Below are 18,660 nucleotides of genomic sequence, written 5' to 3' on the forward strand. Positions count from 1 at the left end.
TTCCACTTTTGATGAATAGAAGGAAGAATAATGCATTGTATTATTAATCTGTAATGAGTCTGCCATTTAAACGGGGCAGTCACTTGGTACTCAAACAAACTTAGCCATGTAATTTTAAGGTGCATCTTGGCATTCTTAATTCCGTCTTATTTCTTTGCTCTGTCCCTTGTAAAATTGTTGATTTTTTTGAGGGAGGAACCATTTCAGATTACAGCCATTTAACAATGCCAGCCAGAGTTTCATACTTATTGTTTCAGAAAATGCTTGTTGATGTAAAACCTTATTTTTCTGTCTACGCATAAGGGTAATGTAAAACTTGCCCCAGATTTTAGGCCTTTGTGCCCTGCCTATTATTTTTTTTTGCTTTGTTTATTATTAGTGAATTGAGGGTCATAACTTTATAGAAGGAAACTATTTGGGATAAATATGTCAGTATTAGGATAAATTATGGTGATTACATGATTACTTGAAGGCTAATTATATATGCAGACCGGGTTGTCACTCAATTTGCGACATGCCCACTTCTGCACAAAACGAAATGGTGAGGCCCTTAAGTAAAACATCACCGACTTTCATACTAATGTAAGAACAAAATACTATTTCTGTACAAGGATATGCATCATGGTATTCAAATGAAATACTGTATTAGAGGTCTTGTACTTCTTCACAAAGCTGGTCACTCTGCTAAACCACTCAATTAAAATTACTAAATGAAAGTGTATCTTTTGTGTTTAAACTATAATTTATGACACATTTTTTGTATCAGAGATGTTATAGTCAATCTTTGGAAGGATCTCTTTAAACTTAGTGAAAATGAAGAGGAGATACTTTGAGAGAAACAAGCAATGTGAGAAGCACCTCCTGAAGCTGAACCTCAACCAAGTAAGGACCATAATCACTGAATGGTCATGAAGCTATGGAGAATGGATGTAAATGGTGAGACAGCAGATGAAGGTGGTGTCTCATATCTTGAGCTGTTACTCTAAACAGCCTAAGTTGTCAGGCGGTGAGCCTTTGAAGATGCAATAAGAACCATGATGCCTTTCTAAGAAAAGACAATAGATGGTCAACATAAGTCAGTGTAATTAAACAGTGAAATAGTTCATATTGAAGAAAAACTTGTCACACTGGAGGATAAGGAAGAGAAACTTACACATATGTGGGATCCTGAAAAGTGAGGAAGGATATGACTGTCTAGAGTTTGTGGAAACCATGGTGACAGAGTGGATCAGTTTCTCTAAACAATTTCTGGGCACTGATCTATTGTATGTAGCTGAGAAAAAGAGATACCACTGCAGTTTGTCACAAGGTATGAGAGAACAGGTCTTGTCAGAGCTTTGGCAGTCTGCTAAAAAGATAATTATTGATGGATGCCTTTCCACATGGAGCAACTATCACCTATGAGGTAAGATCCTGAAGGCCGTTGACAAGTTTACATACCCCAGCAGCACACTCTCCAGATTTGTAAACATTGATTATGAGGCAGATACACGCATCGCCAAGGCAAGCTCCACATTTGGAGAGCTGCGGGAGTCAGTCTGGGAGAGGAGAGGCATCAAACTGTCCACAAGGCTGAAGGTGTACAAGGCAGTCATACTGCCCACGCTACTGTATACCTGTCAGACATGGACTGTGTATGAGCGTCATGCCAAAAAGCTGAATCGCTTTCATATGAACTGCTTAAGAAGGCTGCTGAAAATTACCTGGAAGGACAAAGTTCCAGACACAGTTGTGCTCTCTCAGTCTGGACTGCCAAGTGTCTACACCCTGCTAAGGACAGCCCAAGTCAGGTGGGTAGGCCACCTTGTACGTATGCCAGACACACGCCTCCCCAAGAGACTGTTCTATTGTGAACTCATGGGAGGCAAACACACACAAGGTTGGCAGAAAAAGCGCTTCAAGGACACAATGAAAGTCTCCCTGAAGAGCTTTGACATTGATCTGGACTCCTGGGAAATTCTAGCGCAAGACCGTCCCACCTGGCAAAGCTGCATCAGCAAAGGCACCACTTCCTATGAGCAGGCAGGACTGCAAAGGTGCAGAGGAAGCGTGAGCTGCCTAAATCCATAGCCAGCTCTTTGCCAGCCAACTCAACAGACCATTTGTGCCCGACGTGCAGCAGAGTTTTTTGAGCTCGCATTGGACTGATCAGCCAGAGCCAGGCACACTATACTCAGTCAACCTACTCGATGTGATGTCCTTGGTCATTGTCAACAATGATGGATGAACAACAACAACAACATGGAGCACAATTTCTTAGAAACATGCACTTGTGGGTGCAGTTTTCAAATCCCATCAGAGTGTTAGCAGCATAAGCTAAAACACAAGTTATCGCTTCTCATGATCTTGAAGGTTATTATTTTCTGACTGGAATGTAGATTTTTCCTTGGCTCACTCAGTGACAGACAGGCAATAAGAGCTGCTACAGTTATTGAATTTTGTGAGTGTGGCATTGGAAGTGGTGGAGCAGAATACAGGAAGTAGCTGTTTGGACCTAGTAGAACTAGAAGAAGAATGGGAGTGGGAGCTTGGCCGGGGGGGGGGGGGGGAGACAATTCTTACATGCTCATTCAGAGATACGTGAAGGGAAGAACCATGTCATCTAATTACATGAATAGGCAAGGACTTACTATACAATACTGCTTTAACTGGATCAAAAGCAATGTAATGTTTTGAAATGTAGGAAAGGAAGAACTGTCCCACAGATGGAAAGTGTCTTGCATGCGTTTTACCTTTTATTTATTCATTTTTTTGTAAATGATGTCATAATGTGATCTCCAGCTTCCTGTAAGTTAGGTTTGGATACCTTAAGTAAGGAGTCCTTTAATTTGTGAAGCTTAATAACTGTATTTGGACAGCTCACCACCATCAGTTCATTGTTATTATACAGGAAGGGTTGCAATATGGATGGATGTTAAGTGTCCCACATGCTTGGCAGATCATTTAGTATCACTATAATGTCAGATGTAGACCCTGCTGAGTTAATATAGAGCCCCCTTGATACGGAACCCAGTGCTACCCAGAGGCTGCACTTAGACTGTATGTTGTTCACTTGTGCCAACATTATTTGACAAACTCTGACTTAGAAATACTGTTTAAATTGCCTTCAGTGATAAAGATTTTGTCATGCTTGTGTGCTGTAGTTATCCCTCTACAGAGTGTACAGACTATATGATGCTGTTTATCAAACTGTATGTTGCAGATTTTTCTTTTACAGAACCGTCATGCTCCAGAATCAATTATTTTCAAAGTGCATGTGAAAGTTTTGTACCATTATGGGGTAAGGGGCCAAATGTATCCAAACTTGTGGTGTGTTTGGGAATATTCCCAGTAAACTGGTGTGGTACCTTTATAGGTAGTTCATGCAGGAATTAGTTGTTAAAGACTCTTCCTAACAGAGCTTCTTTTTTGTAATTTCTCAGCCCATACACAACATAATTATAGCTAAACTATATTTTATTAGTATGGCACACTATTATTTATGGCCACACTATGTCCAGCCATGTGTGCCCTAAACCTTTTGTGCCATGCCCCATATCCTATTCATTGTCCAGCCTTCTCCATCTCCATTTTCCACCATCTGTTTGTATCAATTCTTACAATGTTGCCCCATCCTAATGTGTGCACATCCACTCATGTTTTTCTATACCGTCTTCCCCTGCATGCTTTCCCTTTCACCCTTCCCCATCTTCCCATATCTCTGCATAAAATGAATAATGGGGCTCTATCCCCACCAAAGAATAAATTGTCCTAACTCCCTCTCATCCCACACAATCCTATATGTTGTCCTTCTCTGTGCCCCTCTGCTTGTTTAGCTATAGCTTTACATGGTGTTCTGTGCTCTTCTACTAAGGGATGCTCTAGGATGTAAGATCTAGCTAATGGTGCTGTTTTATTTTTGAGATGTATTGGTCTGTGAGTTTATACTTCCGGTTCATGGGAGACTGAGGAAATGTGATGGAAAACTGCTTTATGGAATTGGTATTGCTCTTCTGTATATGGGCTTCACTGCATGGAAGTGTCTGCTTGCACAGTTGCTTTATTGCTCACTTATGTAACCTGAAACACAGCTAACTACAAAAAAGCACTGTCTGTTTCACCTTACATATTTAATTGCTCCCTAGGATACTATTTAGTGCCACTTAGTTATACTATCCTTGTGCAGAATATAGTGCATGTCTACAAATCTCAGCTATTGCAGTTTACTGTATGAATGCACTTAAGGAACTAGTGGTAAGGATGCTGACTCTAAGTTATAGAAGGCATGTGAAATCCATTTATTTTTAAAACAAGAATGAATGCAATGGTATTTATTTGCTTACCTGTTTTCGTTTATTTATGGAAATTATGACTTTTATGATTTATACACTGATTTTATTGATCTATATAATTATAAAAATTCCATTTCTATAAAAAGTCAAACAGTCATTTACACAACTCAAGGAAACACTTTTTTGGGGGGGGGGGGAACAAAGACTAACCCCCATTCATTCAATCTCTACTTAATATATATTACTGTGAGGCCACTGATTTCTGATAATGCTCTTCAGTGAAATGGCAGTCCATACATGCATGCATGCATGGTTGCAAAACTGGCTACCACGTGGCTAACCTACCTGCTATACAGATTTTAATTTAATACGCATCTGTGTGCAGTTTGTGATGTCCTGATGTCATGTGGGTTTTCTAAGAGTCTCCAGTTTTATCAGATATTCCAAACACGTGCTAATAAGTGGAGAAATTATGTTAACTTGTCCCTAGCTTTGTGTGTGTGTGTGTGTGTGTGTGTGTGTGTGTGTGTGTGTGTGTGTGTGTGTGTGTGTGTGTGTGTGCGTGCGTGCGTGTGCGTGTGTGTGTGTGTGTGTGTGTGTGTGTGTGTGTGTGTGTGTGTGTGTCTATTTTAGTACATGGCTCACAGTCATTTAAAGTCACTTAAACTCTATCTTTTACTGGTATTTGACGCATTTTTATAAAGAAGGTCAGTTTCCTGTGGAAAGAACTGACATCAGTTGGACTGGGTAACTATCAAGTGGCTGGCACATAGATCAGGCAGTTTAGTGTGGTTTTAACAATTGTAACAATATTGAATCACTAAATCACATGACCAGAAAGTTGCAAGACAAGAATGCTGATGCCCCACTTGTTCAAACAATGTCAAACATGAAATCTCCTGACCTACATGGACACAGGAACAAGTGACAACATGGGTCCAGAAGGTGGAAGGGGCAAGTCTGGTTGTTCAAACAAGTGGGCCTCAGTATTCTTGTTTTGCAACCTTCTGGCTGTGTGATTTAGTAATTCAACATTGTTAGTATCCCTAAAACCATAGTAAAATGATGAGCCAACATCCCACTGAGGTTTTGTTTTGTTTCCTGTGGTGCTTAAAATAAGATATGGATGGGCAAGGCCCACCACATGAGTGGATATGGAGGGGCAAGGCCCCCCCACATGAGTGGATATGGATGGGCAAGGCCCCCCCACATGAGTGGAACACTTGAGGAATGTAAAGGCAGTAGGTGACTTTCATGTTACACATTGTGCATGTCAACTAAGGCATAGTTGTACAAGGTGTTTAAGACCAAAGACCCAATAAAACAGCAGAATGTACTGAGGATACGACACAGATTTTTCTGGTATTAGTTATATATGTCTGAGAAAGTACAGGCAAACTAACAGCAGGTAAAAGTGTAGTCATTGCTCACTTTCAACACAATGCTTTTCTCAGAGATCTGCATATGTCAGGAGGTAGTGTCTTTCTTGATATAAGTTGAATCAGTTTTCTGAATTTAAATCTAGTAGACCTTTTATCTACATTTAACTACCTATATATCTATATATAATCTCTCTCTCTCTTCATATATATATATATATATATATATATATATATATATATATATATATATATATATATATATATATCTTTATGGGTCTACTTCACATAATCGAATGCTCAAATGTTCGAAATTCATATTGCCAAGACCATATGATCGAACATTTGAATGTTCGAAAATGTGAACTAGACCCGTAAAAATAAAAAAATAAAACACATTAAACTTTGTATAGCAGGGGGCTTTGCTCCCCTGCACCCCCCACCCCCTCTATTTAAATATACCAACTCCGAGATCGCACTACAGCGAGAACAAGGGGAAATCTCCTGGTCTGTGCTGTATGCGATTTCCCGTTCAGAATGTCAGTATTTCAAAACTTCGAACATATGGTCTGGGATCATATGGGTTTCAAAGTTTTGAATTTCGGCATTCTGAAGGGGACCCATATATATATATATATATATATATATATATATATATATATATATATATATATATATATATATATATATATATATATATATATATCTAGATATACAATATGCAAATATATATATATATATATATATATATATATATAGAGAGAGAGAGAGGGAAAGTGAGAGAGAGATATACAGGATATATTCAAAAGGTCAAACACTTTGAATGTCAAATAAAAAATATAAATGCTGAAACGTTGAAACTGAGAACATCAACCGGCTGCAATGACAGTTTTAAAGAAGCCAGTAACTTATTTTTTTGAGATTGTAGTACAGCAGAAACAGGGAGTTTGCCCTTTCCCCATTGTAGTGCAATCTTGGAGTTGGTATATATAAGTAACAGAAGGTGTGGCAGGTGCTGCCCCCACATAGGAGGTGCAGGGGTTTGCCCTCCTGCATAACATGTTTTATTTTTGTATGTTGTGCAGGAGGTTTTTAATTTATTTTTTGTGTGTGTTTGGTTGACATTCTCTGTTTTGATGTTTTAGCATCAATCTTTTTGTATTCCATATTGCGAACGTTCAAAGATCTGAATGTATTATATATATGGATCTACTTCTAATTCCCTAATTGCAGAAAAGTTAATTTTACGGACACCCGGATCACTGTAATGTAACTCAGGGAAACTAACCACTTGACCACTATGGTGAACTTTGCCATTTTCTCCACTATAGAGCAATCTCAAAGTTGGTATATATAGTTGGGGTGGGGTGGGGGGACTGAAGCTTCCCACTTGGGTGGGTTTGATTTCCTTCTGTTTCATTTTAAAGTGTTGATATTCTAGTGGTTAGTTTCCAGGAGTTGCATTACAGTGATCCAGGTGTTCATAAAATTAACTTTTTGGGAAAATCGTCTCAATGTTCTATCATTCAATGAAGTGGCTGTTTGGGAATTTGAAGTAGAACCATATATATATATATATATATATATATATATATATATATATATATATAGATAGATAGATAGTGTGTGTGCATGTGTGTGTTTGTGTGTGTGTGTGTGTGTGTGTGTGTGTGTGTGTGTGTGTGTGTGTGTGTGTGTGTGTGTGCGTATGTATATACATATATATATATATATATATATATATATATATATAGATATATATAGATATAGATATAGATAGATATATATATATATATATATATATATATATATATATATATATATATATATATATATAGATATGTATATAAAAATCTCATTGGAGAAGAGTTTTAAGAAATGATATACTTTTAAAACAAGCCACTGGAGTTCCTCAGTCTTCTTCATCACGTCACAAACAGATTATTACCATGTCTTCCATTCGGTAGAGGATAATTTTATGCTTTAATGGGTGACAGTATGCAGGAAGTGCTTCAGTCCTTTTAAACGTCCAGCCCAGTGGTAAACTAGAAAGAAGGGGGTACCTGCTGTACACATGATACAGTTATCATAGGGTAGAATTTTACAGGTGCACCCTTTTCAGGGTCTGATTGATGTTTTCATTCTTTAGTGTTGTTGTTTGTTTTTCGGCTTTTTCCCGGTAAGGTGTCGCCACAGCGGAACTCCGGTCCGCTAATGACTGGTAAAAGATTCTTCAGTGTGTTTAATGCAAATTTGGGATTGTAAACTGATATCATATGTTCCCTGCTATATATCTGCTATATATTCTAAGCACACAGAAGTGACCTTACTTATCTTCAGAATACTTTTTAAAAAGGTAAACATTTTTTCAAAACAATATTAACTGGGATCATCATGTTTGCCAATACTTGAATTCCCATAGTAACAAAAAGGTCTTTGCCAATTGTCTCTACTTTCATACTGTACTATGTACAACTTTGTGTATTCTTTAGTCTTTGTATAATTTTCTGTTTGTGTCATGCACCATGGTGTCTGGGTTGTGGCTGAAAGGGTCTGTTGGTCAGTCCACAGTTATCACACTGAAATAAATAAACATGACAGCTTAAATAAGTTTCCGTTTCATACTGCTACTCATTTTAGAATGTAAATTAAAAGGAAATTGCTAGATAATATTTACACTGCCTCATATATTTGTGACTATGTTTGGCAGGTGGAAGAGTAACTCACCTGTGTAACTTTAAGACAAGATCCCATGTATATTACAAAGAGAATAACGCATGAAAAGTGCAGTATTCCAGATTTTTGTTCAGTCCTTTGGAGCACTACACAACTTAGCCCCTGAGTACTACATAAACGTTTAGTCCCTTATGATCCACGTCACTAGCTTTGCTCAATTAATGCAAGATTGTTAGTGATTTCTAAAATTTATCTTGAGCAATCCGACTGGAGCATTTTTGCTCATTGCTGAAGTTTGATAAGCAAAAATGCTCATTGCAGTTCAGCTTTATGGAATTTCCCCTTCGTCAGTTAAGCACATTGCCTGAGTAGTAAGATGTTTGTCTCATTGCTCAAACTTCTGAGGCAGAGTCCTGACTTCTGCTCAAGGTCTGAGTGGAGTTTGCATATTCTCCCTGTGTCTCTGTCAGTTTTCTCCAGATACTCTAGTTTTGACTAGCTGTACTAAAATATATATAGCTATAGCTATAGCTATAGCTATAGATATAGCTATAGCTATAGCTATAGCTATAGATATAGATATAGATATATGGAGGGTGGGGGGGGTCTGTTCAATTTATATTTGTTAAATGGATTGTGATCTGTCTACATAAGGTCAATCATAATCCAGTGAAACATGACTCAGTGAACCTTGAGAATAGGCTTTAACACACAGGGAGGCAAGTCCTAGCCTCCTTAGTCCTCAAGGTCGATAAATTGGGTTTCAATGGATTCTGTCAGTGTGTCAATCCCAGTCCGATGAACCTAATATATAATTATAAATGCAATATTATAAACATATAAGTATTTCCCTTGTCATTGTGGCCCTGACAAAACTGGAAAAAGCCCATCGACCAAATAAATAAATAAATAACAGTCATTGACTCAGAACATATCTTTAGAAAGTATACAAAACACTGTTTGTTCTTGCACAGATTTGAGAATATCTAATCTTTATTAAATAAAATTTTCCTTTATAAGTTGCTTATTTGACACCTGAATATAATGGCAAATGATGTAATTATTTCAATGGCTAAGAACATGCTACAATAAGCAGCTGATTCAGTGCCTTTTAGCCTGGAGAGGGAGAGATATGCATCTACCCAGGATGTTTTTCCACAAGTAGGTTTTCATATCTTCTCAGGGAGTGCAAGCCTTAAACAGGAAATGCATCCCTGTAGTATTTTTGACTTCTTCAAATTCCAAAGTAAATAATAAAAAAAGAGAGAGAGAGAGAATAATGTGGCCTTGCTGAATGCCAGAAGTGTCAGCAACAAAACTGATGATTTATGATTTTTTTTATGCTTACAGGACATTAATATCAGTACCATTACCAATATATGGTTTGTAGATCTGAATTGCATAAAACAAATTTCAGGGTTATACCTCCATTCATTGGTGCAGATCAAATGGGTTATGTGGCAATGTCCCAGTTTTTTTGAAAGAACACGTAAAAGCCAGAAGCCAAGAAAACAGCTCACACAGTAACGAATATCAATGATATTGAATATATAGTACAGTAGGAATCTGCAGAAAACCATCTAGGTCCCAGCAGAGCATGACAATTTCCCATCTAAACTCAAAAGAGTGTGAAAATAATGAATAAGTAATGTGCATGAGAGATTTTTAACTTTGACTGGATAAACTGTTCAGTGACAAATAAATATGCTCACATATTACTTAACAATGGTAAAACAATTTGGAGCAAACACTATGAAATCAAACAAAGAATGTGAATATCTTACACATCACGTTAACAAACCTAGGATCTTGCTGCTTTCCACCCATGGTTATATCTGTCCTCTGTGATTAATGAAGATCATGACACCATCATCATTAAAATTAGAGTAAAATCAGATTCAGTAATAAATAAATCATCATTCCTAGAGTTTGCTAATGGAAACCATCTCACACCAAATGACATACCTGAGATACACTCCTGAATTCTTCAAATAAGACTGCTAAGGATACAGTTAGTAACCTCTATGATACTGCCAAGAATAGATCTGAAAACTGAAGAGTAGAGGGGGGGGGCAAGACTTCATAGGAACCCTATTGGAGATACCCCTACTGAAAAGCTGAGCATTTAACTGCTCACAGTTGTAATGCAGTCCCCAGTCCCCACTGAGACATTAAGCTAAAGTTTCTGAAACTTTAATGTACCTGGAGTCATTGACCTGTAAGTCAGTCATAGGACTAGATATTGGCTTTGACTGGCATTCTAGTCCTATGACTGAGCTACAGGTCAATGACTAGAACACCATATTGGCTTTATTTGACTGAGCCCCTCTCTAGCTAGCCTGTTTCTTGCAGATTGAATTTTTTGCCAGCCCTCCCACCTTTTTGTGGTTTTAAAAGGCTATGCCTCTGGCCTCCACCCCTTATGGTAATCTGACTTCCAAAGTCCCTCCCTCCCCACTTTCATTGCTGTTGTCTGTTGTGTAACCTATGTAAGTACTTTTCTCGCCCATTGTTATCCACAGATACATAATACTGAGTGCCACCCAGCAAACCAGTATTGCTCTTGAATAAACCTCCTTTAATACAGATTGTCTCCTGCTCATTTTCCAGAGCTCACATCTGCTTGGCACTTTCACCATACTCTGAGAGGGTCCTGAATTAATCCTGATCCATTCTTGGCAGATAAGAGATTTTTTTTTTTTTTGTTTTGCACTTCAGTTAACTGTTTTAGAATATTACTGCTTTATTTTTGTTTTTTGTTGTTGTTGATTTTTCACTTTAAATCATTTAAAGGGCCCTAATACTTGAAATTGCCTTATCCAGGTAGTTTTTTAAGCTGTTTTGTGGCAGCATTACACTCTCAGGGAATCATTTTTTTGTTGTTTTTACATTAAGATGACTGGGATATTCTATCTAGTGGCAGTAGTGGTGGCCTGGTCTGTCTGAGTTGGGATACACATAAGAAAGCTTTTTTTTATTGGGCAGAGGACTTAGAAGCCAGTTTCCTGTGTTTAAGCTACTTGATAGGAATGATACTCATTACACTTCCTGCAACCGCATTTTGCCAGAGACATGGGGGGGGGGGTTATGAAGGAGAAAGCTAAAACCACCTCTGATGGCTGTCTGATAATGACCTTTCTAGTCAAACTTCACCTCATTGATGAGGTGCAAACAGGCCAACTGACCAGGAGGGTGATGATGATCAACAGGAAGTGAGGGCAAATGTGCATTAAAATGTCCAGGCAGCCTGCAGCACACAACGAGAAAACAGACACCATGTCTGGGAATGTAATAATTAATATAAATATCAGTCATAGAAAAGTGGGATACATACATTACACAGTGCCTTCCAAGATTATAAAATAAGTTTCTCCTTATAATCAGAAGTCAGTCATTAACTGCATTTACCAAATGGCCTTCATAAATGCTTAAATCTTACTGGTCAAATCAGAGAAACTTTAGGCTGGTAATATGACATAAAGTCTGATAATATAGAAAGGGCAACAAAAGTTCCTTATAAACCACAACTACACCTCTCTAAAGCTCACTTCTTCCTCCTACCCTCAATTTTATGGCTAAACAACAATTATTTTTAGCTTTTCTAAAAGTCACCATCTCTGTGCATATCTCATTCAGGTGAATGTTTAACAGCTATTAGAACTGCTGGCAAAACTATCAACTGTTTGATAACATATGGCCTTATTTTTTTCAGCTTCATCTGTTCACTGATAGGGCAGCTTTGTCACAGATTGCTTCAGGTTTTTTTTTCTATGTACAGAGTTTATTTTAAACTGCTGCATCTGGCTTTAGATCACAGCCCTATATGACTAACAAAAATGTGCCTCTTTTTTAAGTGTATGTTAATGCATTTGCTGAAGGTATATCACAAAATGTTGCAGCTACACTCAGAAACCCCACTCCCTGTTTCGTTCACAAAGTACAGTTCAGGTATTGTAGAACAGTGCTTACTAACACAGAATAGTGCTATATTGTTAAAATAATTTTCCTTCCTATAAAATGTAACGCATAATGTCATTGCACCAGAACAGTTAAAAAGTATGGGATTGGAGATTTGCATAATGGTTAAAGTGTTTGCCTCACAGACACGTTACAGGGTTTGATTCTCACCTTTGAAAGAGAAATTGGCTAGCCTTAAAATAGCTCACAAGGGCAGCTATCCTAGTACTTACCTATGAACTTATAATGTTAGATATTGCTTTTCTGAATTATTTTAAAGTAGTGCATGTATTCTCTTTCTCCATTGCTATAGAGTAATATCACAGCTCTTCTTGAAGCCACCTCCATGTCATAGTTCCAGTCATCAAAGTACAGTTCAGGTATTTCAAAAATATGATTAATACCAAAGAATAAGTGCTATGTTGTTAAAATGGCACTTCATCTCAGAAATGCAAAGCAGAATGCCACAGTACCCTATCAGCCAGAGAAGTGCTGCAGTGTCAAATACAACACGTGCACGCACACATTCTCTCTCTCTCTCTCTCTCTCTCTCTCTCACACACACACACACACACACACACACACACACACACACACACACACACCTATGCAGTTTTGTAATCAAATCCTCATGTTCACTGACAATTACCTAGCCATTTTTAAAAGTATGTTATGTGAAATATTTTACTGTAAATAAACAATTAAATTGATTACTTTTTTTAAACAATACCAAGAAACAAAAATATCCTTTAAAATTATAAAAGCACAGATTAAAAAAGGCATCAAAAACAAAGCCAGATGCTATTTGCTAAGTATAATGATGCCCTCCAGGATGGGTATTATAGAGAAATAAAGAACCTTCAAGGGATGGGGAGATCCTTCACAACACCAGTGCTATAATAGATAAAAGGTAAAATCTGCCACTCCACAAGTTGACACTGTAATTCCGTGAATGACAAGTCAAGTAAACTAAAAAGAAGAAACGGAATACAGCGAAAGTAAGGGTAAAATTCCACAATTTAATTCCAATGGTTGTGCACAAACAGATGAGCGCTTTCACTATAATAGCTTCTTCAGATCCTTCTACAAAAATCCCCACAAACCTGTCCTTCATATAAAGAACCCAATCAACCAATTAATAAAAGATCAACTGGCCTCCAATAACTTCATTTTGATAATTTCTGTTTATGTGAATACATATGTAAGCAATAACGTTTGACAGGTTGGGCATTATAGCAGTGGTAAACTAAAAAGAAGAAACGGAATACAGCGAAAGTAAGGGTAAAATTCCACAATTTAATTCCAATGGTTGTGCACAAACGGATGAGCGCTTTCACTATAACAGCTTTTTCAGATCCTTCTACAAAAATCCCCACAAACCTGTTCTTCATATAAAGAACCCAATCAACCAATTAATAAAAGATTGTTGGTCCTTATTCATATGAGTCAAAGGAGGGAGCATGTCGGGATCTTATCCTAACCTGGGCCATAAGAATACATTGCCCAGTTTAAAATCATTAAGATCCCTGGTGGCTTTGTGTCGTTTTTGTTGTAATAGCTTCCTCTCATAAGTACCTCCAATTATTAATTGACTTCTTTCTCCCTGAGGAAACTAAGTTAATGGAGAGTATTAGAAACAAACAACAGGAACTCTTTAGTAATTTTGTGGTCAATGTGGTTACATCGCTATTCGAGAATTTATTGGACTGCGTTTTAGCTTATGAGAGGAAGCTATCAGAGGTTGTTGTTAGACCTAAGAAAGCAACCTCTTTGACTGGATCCAGTAAGCACACAAGTTTGGATCTAACTTTTTCTCAGCCCATACGCATGGAAAAGGGTCCTCACAGACCACGCTCCATGAGTCGAGGCAGACAGAAGAGGAAACTGTCAGAGGATTTCATACCTCATCAGACTTTAAAGAAAATGTGGAACAACAAGCACTAGTTCATAACTTGTCCCATGTCAATTTAACCAATGATGATATTAGTCTTTTGAATAGAGGCTTGAATTTCATTCCTAAAAGCCAGAGTAGATTAACTGATACAACTGTAGACTTGAAGTTATTTTGTAGGAATATAATGCTTAAATTTATCTATAATAATTCTCAAAGAGAATCTTCTCAAACCAGGAAGTTTGTCTTTAAGACCTTGAGTGATTATGTACCTGTTCATCACCCTCTGGTTGAAGCATTTTTTAAATTAACTGAAGATGAATTGTACAGTTATTATAATACTGATTTGAGATCAAATAGACAGAGACGATGAGATAATCTGACTTTCCAGGAACGTCAGTGTTTAAGAAAGTTACAGAATGATCCCACCATCATTATTAGACCGGCTGACAAAGGTGGTAAAGTTGTGGTCCTGGATATGTCTTTTTATACAGGGGCCATGACTTCAATGTTACAGGACAGGTTTTATGAGCCTACTTCTATTGATGAGGTATACTCTGTTATTAAATACATTAGTAACACACTTTATGACATATTTAGGAGCAATTTGATAGATAAGGAGTTATATGAATACCTTATGATTTGTGCACCGATCATACCAATTATACAAGGGCTCCCTAAGGTACATAAAGATGCGGAAAACCCACCTATGAGACCGACAGTGTCTGGCCGTGGTTGGGCCACTGAACATCTATCAGTCTTTGTAGAAAAACATCTAAGATGTGTGTTGAATGATAATGTTATAGTTTTAAAGGATTCCAAGCAGTTTCTGATTGATTTATATGAATGTATTGGACAGCAAGGGATGGTATGTGACTGTATTTTTGTCACCTTTGATGTCCAATCTTTGCTTACTGTGATTCCCAATGATACAGGGCTTGATTATGTATCACACTATTTGAAAGCGCATAGTAATTATACGACAGTGCTGATAGATCTTATAGTTCATTTTTTGGAACTGGTCTTAGAGAATAACTTTTTCATGTTCCAGGACCAGATCTATAGACAACGGGATGGCATAGCTATGGGCACACCTTGTGCCAACAGCTACGCCAACATGTTTCTTACCCATTGGGAAGAGCATATTCTATTTAAGAATGAATTATTTTGTGAACACGTGGTGTTCTACAGAAGGTTTGTTGATGACCGTTTTGTCCTTTGGAATGGTACATCAACACAGTTGGAATCAATGTTATCAATTATAAATAGTTTAACTACATTCCTTACTTTTACCATGAATCACTCAACACATAGAATTGATTTCCTTGATTTATATATTGAACACAAAACAGCTCCCCAAACAGGTCTGTCCACACAGCAACTGCTATCAGCAAAATAAATCCAACCGGATGATGTAAAAAGCGAATTTAATGTGACAAACAAATATCTGGTTTAGCGCTTTCACTCGCGACCACAGCGAGCTTCCTCAGAACAATTAAAATCAATGCTTTACATACATTTATAGTTGAAATTGGCGCCAAAAAGCGCTGTTTTAAAAATTTCCAAGTTAAAGTGGTATAGCATCATTATACAATGTTAAAAAACTTCTAAAATTAAACACAACTGAATAGTTATTTATTTTATAGTATATGTACTTAAATACTCCTTGATAAACTTGTATTTATCTAAATATGTATAAATGTTGAATATTAAAATGTGAATATGAATATAAAGACTATGTTAGCTTTTAAATGTTATATAATGTTGTAAAACTGTCAAAAATGCTTACATAATAAACTCAAAATATGTATATGAATTCACTCATTTAACATCAATTAATATTTAATGGACATATGTATCAAATAGGCTACTTACAATACCCACCAAATGAACTAAAAATATTTATTTAGTTCATTCGTTTAACATCAATAGGGGTTTTATGGACATATAGTCATTTATACCTGGTGGAAAAGTGGCATCTGTGTACACCTGCCAATATAATTCTCTATAGGCTAAGTAGTTACTGGTGTTGCCTCCTCTTGGATTGTTCTTTATAATCTCTATAATGGCAAATTTAAATGTATGCTCAGTCCCTTTTTCAATAATGTGTCTGGCTAGAGCATTTTTATTGTCTCTCCTTCTTATACAATGTGTATGGGAGTAGATTCTTTGCTTAAAAAACCTCTCGGTCTTCCCGATGTAAAATGCAGGACAGACCGTACATGAAGCAATGTATACCAGCATCTTGGTTTTGCAGTTCCCTTTAGATGTAAATATTTTAGTCCTATTTGAGTTCATAAGCTTAATAGGACTATTTTCATTAATGTAGCTGCACTGGTTACATGCCCCACACTTGCTAGTATGTGTAATGAATTCAGTCAGTCCATGTTTAGGTAATTCTAGTAAATACTTTAAGTTCCTTCCCATTTTGTTGACAAATATTGGCTTACTGCCAACCTTCTCCGATATTTCCTGTTCACATGTTAAAATATGCCAATTATTGGTTATGATATCTTTAATTACATTACTGAAAGGACCAAATTCAATAATACAAGCCTTTTTGTATTTTTTAATGACTCCTGTTGTTGCCTCATTGCGTACTGGTTCTTGTCCTAAGTGGGAAGCATTTATTCCCAATAATGAAGTGTACCTACTATCTCTTAGGTCCAAAATGTAGCTTGATATGTCATTCATTAAATCTATAGCATATCCTCTTTCAGAGAATAAGGAAGTAATGAAACCTATCTCCTTAATCATATCAGTATGTTCAGACGTCATTCGCATGGCTCTGATGCATTGACCTTTGTATATGTTACACTTCATCTTTCTTGGATGGTAACTATGAAAGTCTATATAAGAATTTGAAAAAGTATTTTTTCTATAAATGTTTGATTTCAAACATCCATTATGAACAGAAACCAGTGTGTCCAAATATGGAACCCCTTGATTATTGTGTACTTCAGTGAATTTTAAATATTCACTGCTAGAATTAATATATGCAATAAAATCAAAGTAAGAACTATCCTCACCATTCCACATAATATAGATGTCATCCAAGAATCTGGAGTAGTAACAAATAGACTTGAAGTGTGTACTACTGAAAATATGATTGTCCTCCCATTCCAGCATGACCAGGTTAGCAAATATGGGCGCACACGCAGCCCCCATAGCTACTCCCCTGGTCTGCTTGAAAAATTCCCCCTCAAAATATATGAAATTATTTTCTAACACTATGGACATCAAGTCCGCTAATAGTGTTATAGTGTCCCAAGTCAAGTCAGTATGTCTTCTTAAGCAGTTAGTAAATGCTTCCAATCCTTCCTCAATTGGAATGCAGCTAAATAAATCAATGACATCTATACTACTAAATATAGTGTTTGTGTTATATTTAGAAATAGGGTAATTTTTCAAAAATTCCCAAGAATCTTTTACCATGTGTTTGACATTATCATATATAGGTTTCAACATATTGTCAATGACCACCCCAATGGGAAAAGTCTTTGACTTACTGCCTGAGATTATCGGCCGGAAAGGGGGGTTGATATAGTCTTTGTGGACCTTAGATCCATGGTAAATGGTAGATCCATGGTAAAAGATTCTTGGGAATTTTTGAAAAATTACCCGATTTCTAAATATAACACAAACACTATATTTAGTAGTATAGATGTCATTGATTTATTTAGCTGCATTCCAATTGAGGAAGGATTGGAAGCATTTACTAACTGCTTAAGAAGACATACTGACTTGACTTGGGACACTATAACACTATTAGCGGACTTGATGTCCATAGTGTTAGAAAATAATTTCATATATTTTGAGGGGGAATTTTTCAAGCAGACCAGGGGAGTAGCTATGGGGGCTGCGTGCCCATATTTGCTAACCTGGTCATGCTGGAATGGGAGGACAATCATATTTTCAGTAGTACACACTTCAAGTCTATTTGTTACTACTCCAGATTCTTGGATGACATCTATATTATGTGGAATGGTGAGGATAGTTCTTACTTTGATTTTATTGCATATATTAATTCTAGCAGTGAATATTTAAAATTCACTGAAGTACACAATAATCAAGGGGTTCCATATTTGGACACACTGGTTTCTGTTCATAATGGATGTTTGAAATCAAACATTTATAGAAAAAATACTTTTTCAAATTCTTATATAGACTTTCATAGTTACCATCCAAGAAAGATGAAGTGTAACATATACAAAGGTCAATGCATCAGAGCCATGCGAATGATGTCTGAACATACTGATATGATTAAGGAGATAGGTTTCATTACTTCCTTATTCTCTGAAAGAGGATATGCTATAGATTTAATGAATGACATATCAAGCTACATTTTGGACCTAAGAGATAGTAGGTACACTTCATTATTGGGAATAAATGCTTCCCACTTAGGACAAGAACCAGTACGCAATGAGGCAACAACAGGAGTCATTAAAAAATACAAAAAGGCTTGTATCATTGAATTTGGTCCTTT

At 36.8% G+C, this 18,660-nt stretch overlaps 1 protein-coding gene across 1 annotated transcript in view; it reads left to right on the forward strand.

Moving 5' to 3' along the window:
* Positions 1-18,660, forward strand: part of LOC122792765 (signal-transducing adaptor protein 1-like) — a 575,382-nt gene that overhangs the window by 504,058 nt on the left and 52,664 nt on the right. The gene's annotated exons all lie outside the window — the stretch shown is intronic.

The sequence above is a fragment of the Protopterus annectens genome, chromosome 2.part0 (assembly GCF_019279795.1).
Source record: "Protopterus annectens isolate FY-2018-M chromosome 2.part0, PAN1.0, whole genome shotgun sequence".
Classification (NCBI taxonomy): domain Eukaryota; kingdom Metazoa; phylum Chordata; order Ceratodontiformes; family Protopteridae; genus Protopterus; species Protopterus annectens.